Source organism: Mytilus galloprovincialis, chromosome 5 (assembly GCF_965363235.1).
Source record: "Mytilus galloprovincialis chromosome 5, xbMytGall1.hap1.1, whole genome shotgun sequence".
In the NCBI taxonomy this organism is placed as follows: Eukaryota; Metazoa; Mollusca; class Bivalvia; order Mytilida; family Mytilidae; genus Mytilus; species Mytilus galloprovincialis.
This window is the reverse complement of record NC_134842.1, coordinates 17,105,537-17,116,510: the sequence shown is the minus strand read 5'-3', so window position 1 is coordinate 17,116,510 and position 10,974 is coordinate 17,105,537.

Below are 10,974 nucleotides of genomic sequence, written 5' to 3'. Positions count from 1 at the left end.
AAGTAGAAGAAAAATCTCTGCAATTCAATATTTTACTTTAAACAATTCTGGATAGTTTTGTCCCGTCCATGATTGGACTGAATACATAGTTTTGTTGAAATATTTTGTACTTAATATTACTGGTTTCTGTTTCTGTTTTATTGTTTCGTTGAATTATTTGGGTGTCCGTAATTCTTTTTTTATGTTGTGTTAATATGATTTTATTATAAATGAGGCAAAAGAAGTGTTTCAGTTGTTTATTTAAGAAATAGGGATCCGACAAAGTTCCCAAAAGATAACAAAACTAGAAAGTCCGTTGAAACTTGGCTTTAACGTTTTCAAAGATGCTAACATTCAATTCCATCCCTTAAATAGTGTTATTTCCTTAAATGCGGAAGTGGAATATCGATTTTTTAATTTACCACTTACAGTAAATCGAGTTATTTTGACACAGTGCATTGGTGGAATGATGAAATTTACCCGACAAAAAATTGCGCGGACGATTGTGACTTTAATTCATTCCTAGATGGACATCTATGGTTCATTCTATTCGTTTGAAAATTGTTTATAATAAAATTGGATACAAATGATGGATACGTCTACATAACATAATGGTATTTACAATTCGCACTGAAATTTGAAATGCAGAACCTTTTCAAAGACCTAAAGAAACCTATTTTGCTTAAATTAGTTCTTTGATTTCAAATTCAGATATATTGAAGATTTATTTTTTCTCTTTTACCAAGACATCAGTCGATCAGTAATTGTATTTCCCATGTAGGTTGTTATAAGGGATACTACAGAATCTAGAATATTTGCTTCATATCTTGACATTTTCTTTGATACTGAGACAGATTGACGACTACAAACAAAAATCTATGAAAAACTTTGGAGTGCGATTTTAACTGTCCAATTGTCAATTCCACATGTCACAATGTACTACACTCCGCTGCTCCATTGCATAATATGCACATATCTGAAATGATGCCTTCCACTCGTGCATGTTGATTCAATACAAACTTTATGAACAGTGGTGTACCCTTGCTTATTAAAAAGGCAGCAGATTTCAAAGGGATATTCAAACATATTAGAAGACGATAATATAAAAACCGTATGGGAAAAGTCTAAGAACGACATGAACTTAATCATGAAGATTTACTGGTGACTGAAATAGACACAAAACATTTTTTATATCACCGTATCACTCATAATGTTACCTTTAAGCTCTGTCGTGACCAAACTCACTAGCAACATGTTTTTGCAGTTTAAGATTTTTAGATACTGAGCATCAGAAAATTTGCAATTAATTTGTGTTCCATTCCTGATTGAAACATATTGAAACTTTTGATTCGCATGACACGGGTTACATGTTGACACAACCGAACTGAACCCTTTTTTGAAATTTATGGAATTTTCATTGATTTTGTTTAAAAACATAAACATCGGTAAACTACTATTACCTCTAATGTTTCTTTGAGACTAACAGATACAATAGCAGCCGGCTCAAGTCAGAAAATAGAAGTCACGGCTATCAAAGGTCGTGCTATGTTTATTATTGTTTGCCTGTGGGTGTTTCCTTTTATTTGGTCATGGCGTTGTCATTTTGTTTCCGCCTGATGACTAAAATGTCTCTCTGGTATATTTCGTCTCTCTTTCATATGCTTGCATCTATTGTAAAAGAAACTACAACCAAAGACAGGGAATTTCATTCTCTAAAACAGAACATAAAGGTATAGGCTGTCTTGTCTAATGCTTATTTGTCATACAGCAACTACAAATCTTTACTTGGGGGTCAAACTATATTCTGAATGACAAGAACATTCACAGAAGTAAGGTTTATTTTACCACCAGCAGTCCGATATAAATGTTAACCCTAGTTCAGATATTAAATAAATTATACAGACCAGACTGTAGGACATAACGACCTCGACAATCGGAAATATTCCGCAGAATACAGTTATGTTATCTTGGCTAGGGTAAACTGTCGATCAGAGATGTTTTTTTTCTTGACTTTTGTTTAGAGATATTTTGAGTTGCAAGCAGCAGCAGGACAAGATGTTTTTTTTCAATACAGAGTTCTTTTGACATTTGTCCTAGAGGAGCTTCGACTTTTCAGACATGTTTGTCCCTTATTAATTTGCAAAAGCGTATTTTGCAATGACGAAATGTTTAGAAATTGATGTCCAATGATGCTGGATAAAAATCGCTATATGTAGTACACACACATTTGACCATTACTCCATTGTGTCTGTTTAGTTAACGCATCAATGTAAATATAACGGAATTTGATGAGACTGTCATCAAAGTGAAAGGGTTAGCGCTATGAAACCAGGTTTAATCCACCATTTTCTACATTTGAAAATGCCTGTACCAAGTCAGGAATATGACAGTTCTTGTCCATTCGTTTTTGATAAGTTTTGTTATTTGATTTTGCCATGTGATTATGGACTTTCCGAATTGATTTTCATCTAAGTGCAGTATTTTTGTGATTTTACTTTTTACAATGTACAACACGTTTAAAATCCGAAGTTTAACATTCATATTCGCAATATTTTTATAGGACTCGTGGCTTGAGAATTTTGTCGGGTTCTTCAAATACGGGGCGCCGAATGGGACTCTTGTGGTTTTGTACAAAATTCAATTCTGTCATAACAAAATCATTTTTGTTTTACAAAACTATGTGCTACAGACTTGTTTTGTGAGAACTTCAATTTTGTGATGACAAAATTCATTTGTGTAGACAAAATTCATTTTTGTCATGACAAAATTCATTTTTGTAGACAAAATTCATATTTGTCATGACAAAGGTCAATTTTGTCTAAAAGGTATGTAAATATAAACATATTTGCATACAAAATTGACTTTTGTTACCTGATATGGAAATTAAATCACAAAAGTCAATTGTGTGAGGTAAGATTTTGTGAGACAAAATTGACTTTTGTGAGACAAAATGAACTTTTGTGAGACAAAATTGACTTTTGTGGGACAAAATTGACTTTTGTGAGACAAAATTCAATTTTGTCAATTTTGATGAGACATAATTCAATTTTGTCAATTTTGTTGAGACATAATTCAATTTTGTCAATTTTGTTGAGACAAAAGTCAATTTTTTTGAGACAAAAGTTAATTTTGTTGAGACAAAAATCAATTTTGTTGAGACAAATGTCAATTTTGTCAAATTTGTTGAGACAAAAATCAATTTTGGCAATTTTGTTGAGACAAAAGTCAATTTTGTCAATTTTGTTGAGACAAAAGTCAATTTTGTTATGACAAAATTCATTTTTGTGACGACAAAATTCAATTTTGTCAATTTTGTTGAGACAGAAGTCAATTTTGTCAATTTTGTCAATTTTGTCAATTTTGTCACACATTGGTCAATTTTGTCTCACAAAAGTCAATTTTGTCAATTTTGTTGATCACATTGGTCAATTTTGTCTCACAAAAGTCAATTTTGTCAATTTTGTTGAGACAGAAGTCAATTTTGTGTAACAAAAGTCGATTTTGTATGCAAATTAGTTCACAGAAACCAAACTATACTAATTTGAATACAAAATTGACTTTTGTCGCCCAATTTTCAAATTAGGTAACAAAAGTCAAGTCTGTGTAACGAAAATGAATTTTGTCATGACAAAAGTGACTTTTGTCCGCTGATAGATAATTTTGTATGACAAAATTTTAAATTTGTAGTAGGATACAAATTTTGTTAAACTAAACTCATTTTTGTTGAACAAAAGTCACTTTTGTCCGTAAAAAATTGAATTTTGAGTACAAAATCACAAGAGTCCCATTCGGCGCCCCGTATCAAACACTATGGACCAATACTAACATTTAAGATTTGCTAAACCTTCCACTTACGAACATATGTATTCCAGCCAAGGGTCAGAACATCGTAAAAACGTTCCAACATTACAAAAGTCATTTGAGGTCTGTATACCTGATTAAAGTTAAATATATTTGGTGCTATGTTAAACTATCTTGAATAGGAAAACAAATATTATCTTTTTTTTTTTAACGTGGATAATATACTTTATTGCACTCTATTGCTGTTAACAATTTACTTAGTGTACAGCATTGTACTAAGTATCCCTGATATATTAGTTATTAGGTATCCAGGGAGAATATCTAATAAAAGTAAATTGATGTTACATTACAATATTACAATATTTTAAATGATTTCATGTTTACCGGAGAATTTCACTTCCGTCCGATAGTGTTTTTTAATATTAGATAAATGTGCATCGTTTTGCCATCATCATCTTTGTGATTTGGATAAATTTTATTCCCAATACTTAGACAGTTTGTCTATTCAAAAGGTAAGTTGATCTTAATTTTCGTGATGTTTTGAATCATAATAAAAGTGTGACTGTTAACTTATTTGAAACCTGTTGTATTTTAGACTGATATATCTAAACTACTCGGGTACACATGATTATACAGTATACGACATCAGAGTGTACAACACATAGTTGTCAAAGATAGACACATAAAATATAAAGTAAAAAAGAAGACAAAAAAGTGTGTATTATACAATATTGAATGATATATTATTATCTTTTTTTTTTAAATGTGCTAGGTGTTAAAGTACATTATTGTCACCTGACATGCTCAAGTCATGTGACTTAATACTCGGGTCATGTGACCTCAGGAATAGTTATACAAATCCTTGTTATTATTTATGATCATTTATGTAGTTTAGGGTTTTTATAAGCAATTTACTGGTTTTTCTTTTAATTAAATTATTGATTTAAACTATACATTTTATTTCTGCCTTGAATATTTTAAAGATATCTATTTTTGTTCTCTTTGAGTCAGAGGTGTAATATGATTTGTAGATAGAAAAAAATATTACAGTCAAAAGGAAGTTTATTTCATAGTAAGCTTCATCATTTATTTTATATCCTACTATAAGATTTTCTATATTAAGAATGCTTTCATTGAAACCTATAAATTTAAGAAGGTTGGATATTTTTGATAAAAAATTACTGTTGTAACTGCAAGAAAGATAAAAATGTTCATAATCTTCTTTTATGCTGCAATGATTACATTTATTATTTGTGAGTATTTTCCATTTTACTAATAAATCATTGCATGAAAGTATAAAGTGAATTAATTTTCATCTAAACATTTTCAATTTATTGTCAGGTAAGTAGTTAAAAATGAAGTTGAAACAATTTTCTAGTTTGAAATACAGGTTTTTGGCAAACATTTTTCCCCACATTATAATTCCTATAGGTTTGTCCGGTTTCTTTCCATTTATAATAATGTTATAAATTTGTTTTGTACTCATTTTAGAATTGATTTGAATTCTTGATTAAACATGATTTTTAGACAATTTATAGTATTATGAATATTAACTTTAGTTTTAATTGAATTATCTTGATTTATAATGGTAAGCCATTGATTTGGTAAAGCTTTTTTAATGCAAGATATCTGCCTGATCCAATCTTGTTTATTTTTTAGTTTAGAAAGTATATATGTTTCTGAAATTCGACCTTTATCATCTATGATATCATTTATGAAATACAAATTGCTTTTTACCCACTCTTCAAAAAATAAACATTTTCCATCTAGTCTGATAAAGTTATTTCCCCATATAAATTGTTTTCTTATTTGTAGAAAGGCATGTGGGTATGATGACCCACCTCCTTTAACACTAATACAAGTTTTAATTAATTCTTGGTAAAATTCTGGAACTCTCTTGAAAATTGATTTATCCAGATCATTTATATTTTTCAGATGCATTAGAAATATGATCAAGTTACTACCAAATTTATTATACCCCACGCAACGAGTTGCGGAGGGTATACTGTTTTTGACCCGTCCGTCCGTCCGTCTGTCAGTCCGTCAGTCTGTCTGTCCGTCCGTCCGTCCGTCCGTCAGTCCTGTTTCTTGTCATCGCAACTCCTCTCAAACCACTCAACAGAATTTCACGAAACCTTTTCAGATAAAAAGGACATACTATGTAGTTGTGCATATCGACAGGAAATTGCGATTCAATTTTTTTTCTAGGAGTTACGCCCCTTTGACCTTATTTACTTTAGTGTACTACTGCAACAGTTTGTCATCGCAACTCCTCTCAAACCACACAACAGAATTTCATGAAACCTTTTCAGATAATAAGGACATACTATGTAGTTGTGCATATCGACGGGAAATTGCGTTTCAATTTTTTTCTAGGAGTAACGCCCCTTTGAACTTATTTACTTTAATGTACTACTGCAACAGTTTGTCATCGCAACTCCACTGAAACTACTCAACAGAATTTCATGAAACCTTTTCAGTTAATAAGGACATACTATGTAGTTGTGCATATCGACGGGAAATTGCGATTCAATTTTTTTTCTAGGAGTTACGTCCCTTTGAACTTATTTACTTTAGTGTACTACTGCAACAGTTTGTCATCACAACTCCTCTCAAACCACACAACAGAATTTCATGAAACCTTTTCAGATAATAAGGACATACTATGTAGTTGTGCATATCGACGGGAAATTGCGTTTCAATTTTTTTCTAGGAGTAACGCCCCTTTGAACTTATTTACTTTAATGTACTACTGCAACAGTTTGTCATCGCAACTCCACTGAAACTACTCAACAGAATTTCATGAAACCTTTTCAGTTAATAAGGACATACTATGTAGTTGTGCATATCGACGGGAAATTGCGATTCAATTTTTTTTCTAGGAGTTACGTCCCTTTGAACTTATTTACTTTAGTGTACTACTGCAACAGTTTCTCATCTCAACTCCTCTCAAACCACACAACAGAATTTCATGAAACTTTGTAGATAATAAGGACAAACTATGCATGTAGATGTGCATATTGACAGGAAATTATTATTCAATATTTTTTCTTATACAATTTTTTTCCTTACACTTATTTAATTTCTCCAATGACAATGTGGGGACGTGGGGTATGTGAGCGTGCTCACTAAGGTTCTTTAATTTAAATAATATCTTGGTATAACTGTCCAATTGTCTGTTTCAGTATTAAATAATTTTGTTATCCAGCCTATGTGTATGGATTTTATAAAATTATTGATGTCTATCATTTTAAGTCCCCCTTTTTTGTACTCTGTTGAAAGAGTTGATCTTTTAATTTTGTCTCTTTTACCATTCCATATAAAATTGTATATGAGGGTTTTAAATTTTTGTAGCGAAACTTTTGGTATTACAGTATTTGATGCTATATATGTTAAGTTTGGTAGAATTAAAGATTTAGTTACTACTATTCTTCCTAATATACTTAGTTTTCTTTTCTTCCAGTTAGCTATTATTTTTTCATATTTCAATATTTGTTTTTCAATATTAAGATTTTGACATTCTAATCTGTTGTGTCCAAAATAAATTCTTAAACTTTTGATAGGTTTATTACTCCAATTAATATTCTCATATTTTTTCTTTGCAGTGCTTTAATTTGCCAAGCCATATTCCTTCAGTTTCAGTTCTATTAAGTTTAAGGCCAGAAAAGTTACCAAATGTTTTAATTAAATTTAATGCAATTGTAACGTCCTGTTTAGAATGTAGGAACAGAGTGGTATCGTCTGCAAGTTAACAAATATTATCTTGCGTCGCTTAGTTTGGGATTGAATAACCGAAAGTTTCTCCATTTTCAAACAGATAAAAGGCTGTTCTATCATAAAACATATATTTTTAAAGTTGTTACTTTATCTTAAAATGGTCTTTATTCCTATCAATACACATTTTTTTTATAGAAATTGTCATAATATTGTACAAACTCAATTAAAAGTATGTTTTGAAATATTTTTTGTTGTCTGTTTGCAAATACCGAGTTCACATATATGGCAAAAACTTACGTTTTCACTTTCATTGAAAAAATAAATATTCGTTCATAATTTTCTATAAATTTCGTTTTTAACGGACGTTGTTCTTATTACTTGAAAAAACTATATAATTTAAAACTATAAACTACCCCCCCCCCCTTTTTGTAAAGTCGCATACGTGTGTTCAGAAATCTCATTTAATGATATGTTTTCACTGTTTTGATGAAAATTGAATAAGGAAGAAAATAGATTCAATTTTTCAATATTTCTACAATAAAAAGGGTATTTAAATTGGAATTAGATATGCAATTTAGGTTTTCCTTGAAAATGACTTGTGACCTTTGATCATGATTTCCAAAAAAACTGCTGCATACTTTCTTTTGACGACAAGAATATTTCACAGTACACTTATTTCCGAATCCAATGATATATGATATAGCCGTATACCATTTTTGATGATTAAAATTTCATAATTCCGACTTTGGTCACCGGCCTATACAGTGCGGTTGATATGTTTTGATAAATAGTATCTGCAATACCGAAAATCAAAAGAAAAAATGTAAGTATAATTGTTTTCAGATGTATTAAACCAGTCCTTTAAATGGATACACACACTAGTACGCACTCTCATGATGCTAGGTTGTGCGGTATCAGTTATGATTTTCACAATATATATTTTTATTTTCGTGGCATAACCAATATTTTTTAGTAACAGGTATCTCGTTGCATGGAAACTACGGGTTTATATCTTGAGTGAATTGGTCTTTTAAAGTGACTACATGTAACTTAGACACCATTTCTACTGAATTCTTGTTTATTCCATCGAACAGCATTTTAACTTTTATCGTACAAGAAAAGAACTGAAACTTCAGCATAAACTGTGTCATGATACCTTGTTTCTGGTTTATGGTGGTATTGTCCTTCTCATGTCTAATGTTAACGGATCGTGTTAAATACAGTGCTAAATTATGTTCGTGAAAAGGGAACGTGATTGCAGTGACAACATACAATATCCGATATATTCTGTGAAACGGATATTGCATAGAGATCAACCAATCGTGATGGCGTCCATTAAACTTACTAAATGATGATTTCAACTGCACCAGTTACTCTTTGTTTAAAAATAAAGGTCACAATTGTGAAGCTGAAATCATCTCTTTTGTCTTAGAAATAGGATTTCAACCGACCCTCATTGTCAATTTTTAGATGTGTGTCCTAATCAAATGGCAAAATCATAAGCTCAAACACATCAAACGAATGGATAACAACTGTCATATTCCGGACTTTGTACAGACACTTTCTGATGTGAAAGAGGGACGAAAGATACCAGAGGGACAGTCAAACTCCTAAATCGAAAATAAACAGACAACACCATGGCCAAAAAACAAACAAAAAACAATAGTACACATGACAAAACATAGAAAACTAAAAAATAAGCAACACGAACACCCATCAAAAACTACGGGTGATCTCAGGTGCTCTGAAAGGGAAAGCAGATCCTGCTCCACATCTGGCACCCATCGTGTGGCTCATGTTATAAGAAATCCGATAAATAGTCTAATTCGGACGTCACATTCATGAAAGGGGAGGAGATTGTACTTACGACGTAAGAAACATATCCGATATCATTTGTGAAACTTTGTATTTGATTGGCTTTATAAATATTTTGATATGAGCGTCACTGATGAGTCTTATGTAGACGAAACGCGTGTCTGGCGTACTAAATTATAATCCTGGTACCTTTGATAACTAATTATTCCATAACGGTCAACCAACTCGTGATGGCGTCAGTAAAATTCACAGAGGGATGATTTCAACTGCATCATTTGGAACTCTAGGTTTAATAGCTTCTTTGTGAGCAGCAACCCTCTATCAAGAAAATCATGATAGGAAATACAAGCACGGTAATATATTATCAATTGGGAGATATATACCCCGTATGCAGGTGCTGCTGGAATGTTGCTACTTAGAAATGGAAAGTTGACAATTTGAAAAAAGAAATCATCTCTTATGTCAAAAAGTTTTGTTTTTAATCGACCTTCATGGTCAATTTCTAGATGAAAGTCAAGATATGAGGCCGACTGTATCTGTTGTATCTTTTATCTCTAGTTCGATGGGATAGATACGTCCAAAATAGTAACCAAATTTTCAATTATTTAGTGAAAAATATCATCTAAATAGCGGAAAGAAGAGTTAAAGAATAGTGCTAACTTCTTATCTTTCCTCCTAAGAAGTTCCTGTATGAAGTCAGCCTCATAATAATAAAGAAACAAGTCGAAAAGAAGAGGAGCACACTTGGTTCCCATTGGAATGCCGACAGTCTGTTGAAAAACACGTCCTCCGAACGTAACAAAGTATCCACATCTTATGCACGCCACCTCTAGAATAGACAGTTTCACAATAACTTTGAAGCCCGTCTTTGATTGCTGAGAAAATAGATATTAATGATTTAGAAAGATGTTTCGTGGAGCACTTGGAAGACCAAACAATATACCGTTGTTTGTAATGACACTTATGTAGTTTTGGTATCCAATAAAGTGATGGACGATCCAGTTCTTCATCTCTGGTTGACATTCCAACGGAACATAGAACAGACCTATGATTATCCAGGATTTCCTCTTAGGAAAGTGTCGTTAGGGTATATGTTTAGTTTCCAAGTGAATTTTCAATACCTTATTCGTTTATCAAGCAGTTGATGTAATGAGTTTTTCACACAAACACGATGTTGTTTGGCTTTATCTGCGGGGACAACAACATTTTTATCATGGAGGTAGAATAATGGCATCACTTAAAGTAAGACGCCTAACAACCATGGCAATAGAGGTTTTTATAACAGTCAATCATGAAAATCCAGTATACCTCCATGATCTTATAAATATTAAAAAAAAACCACATATTCTTTCAGATATAAATATTTTAGCTGAAATACCTGCTATAAATACTATAAGGTATGGCTTGAAATCTTTCAGATATTCTGCTGCCAAACTATGGAATGAGTTTCCAAACCACTTTAGAACCGAAACAACTTTTACCCATTTCAAGAAACTTATAAACTCATGGAATGGAAACTTTTGCGTTTGTTTGCTTAGCTTTTTATAATTTGAGATTGCTGTACTCTAGTTTTTATGTTGCTTTCAGCTTAGTGCTCATGCATGTATATAATATATAGTATTTAAATGAGTTCAGCCAAAATTTGCATGGAATGTATGTTCT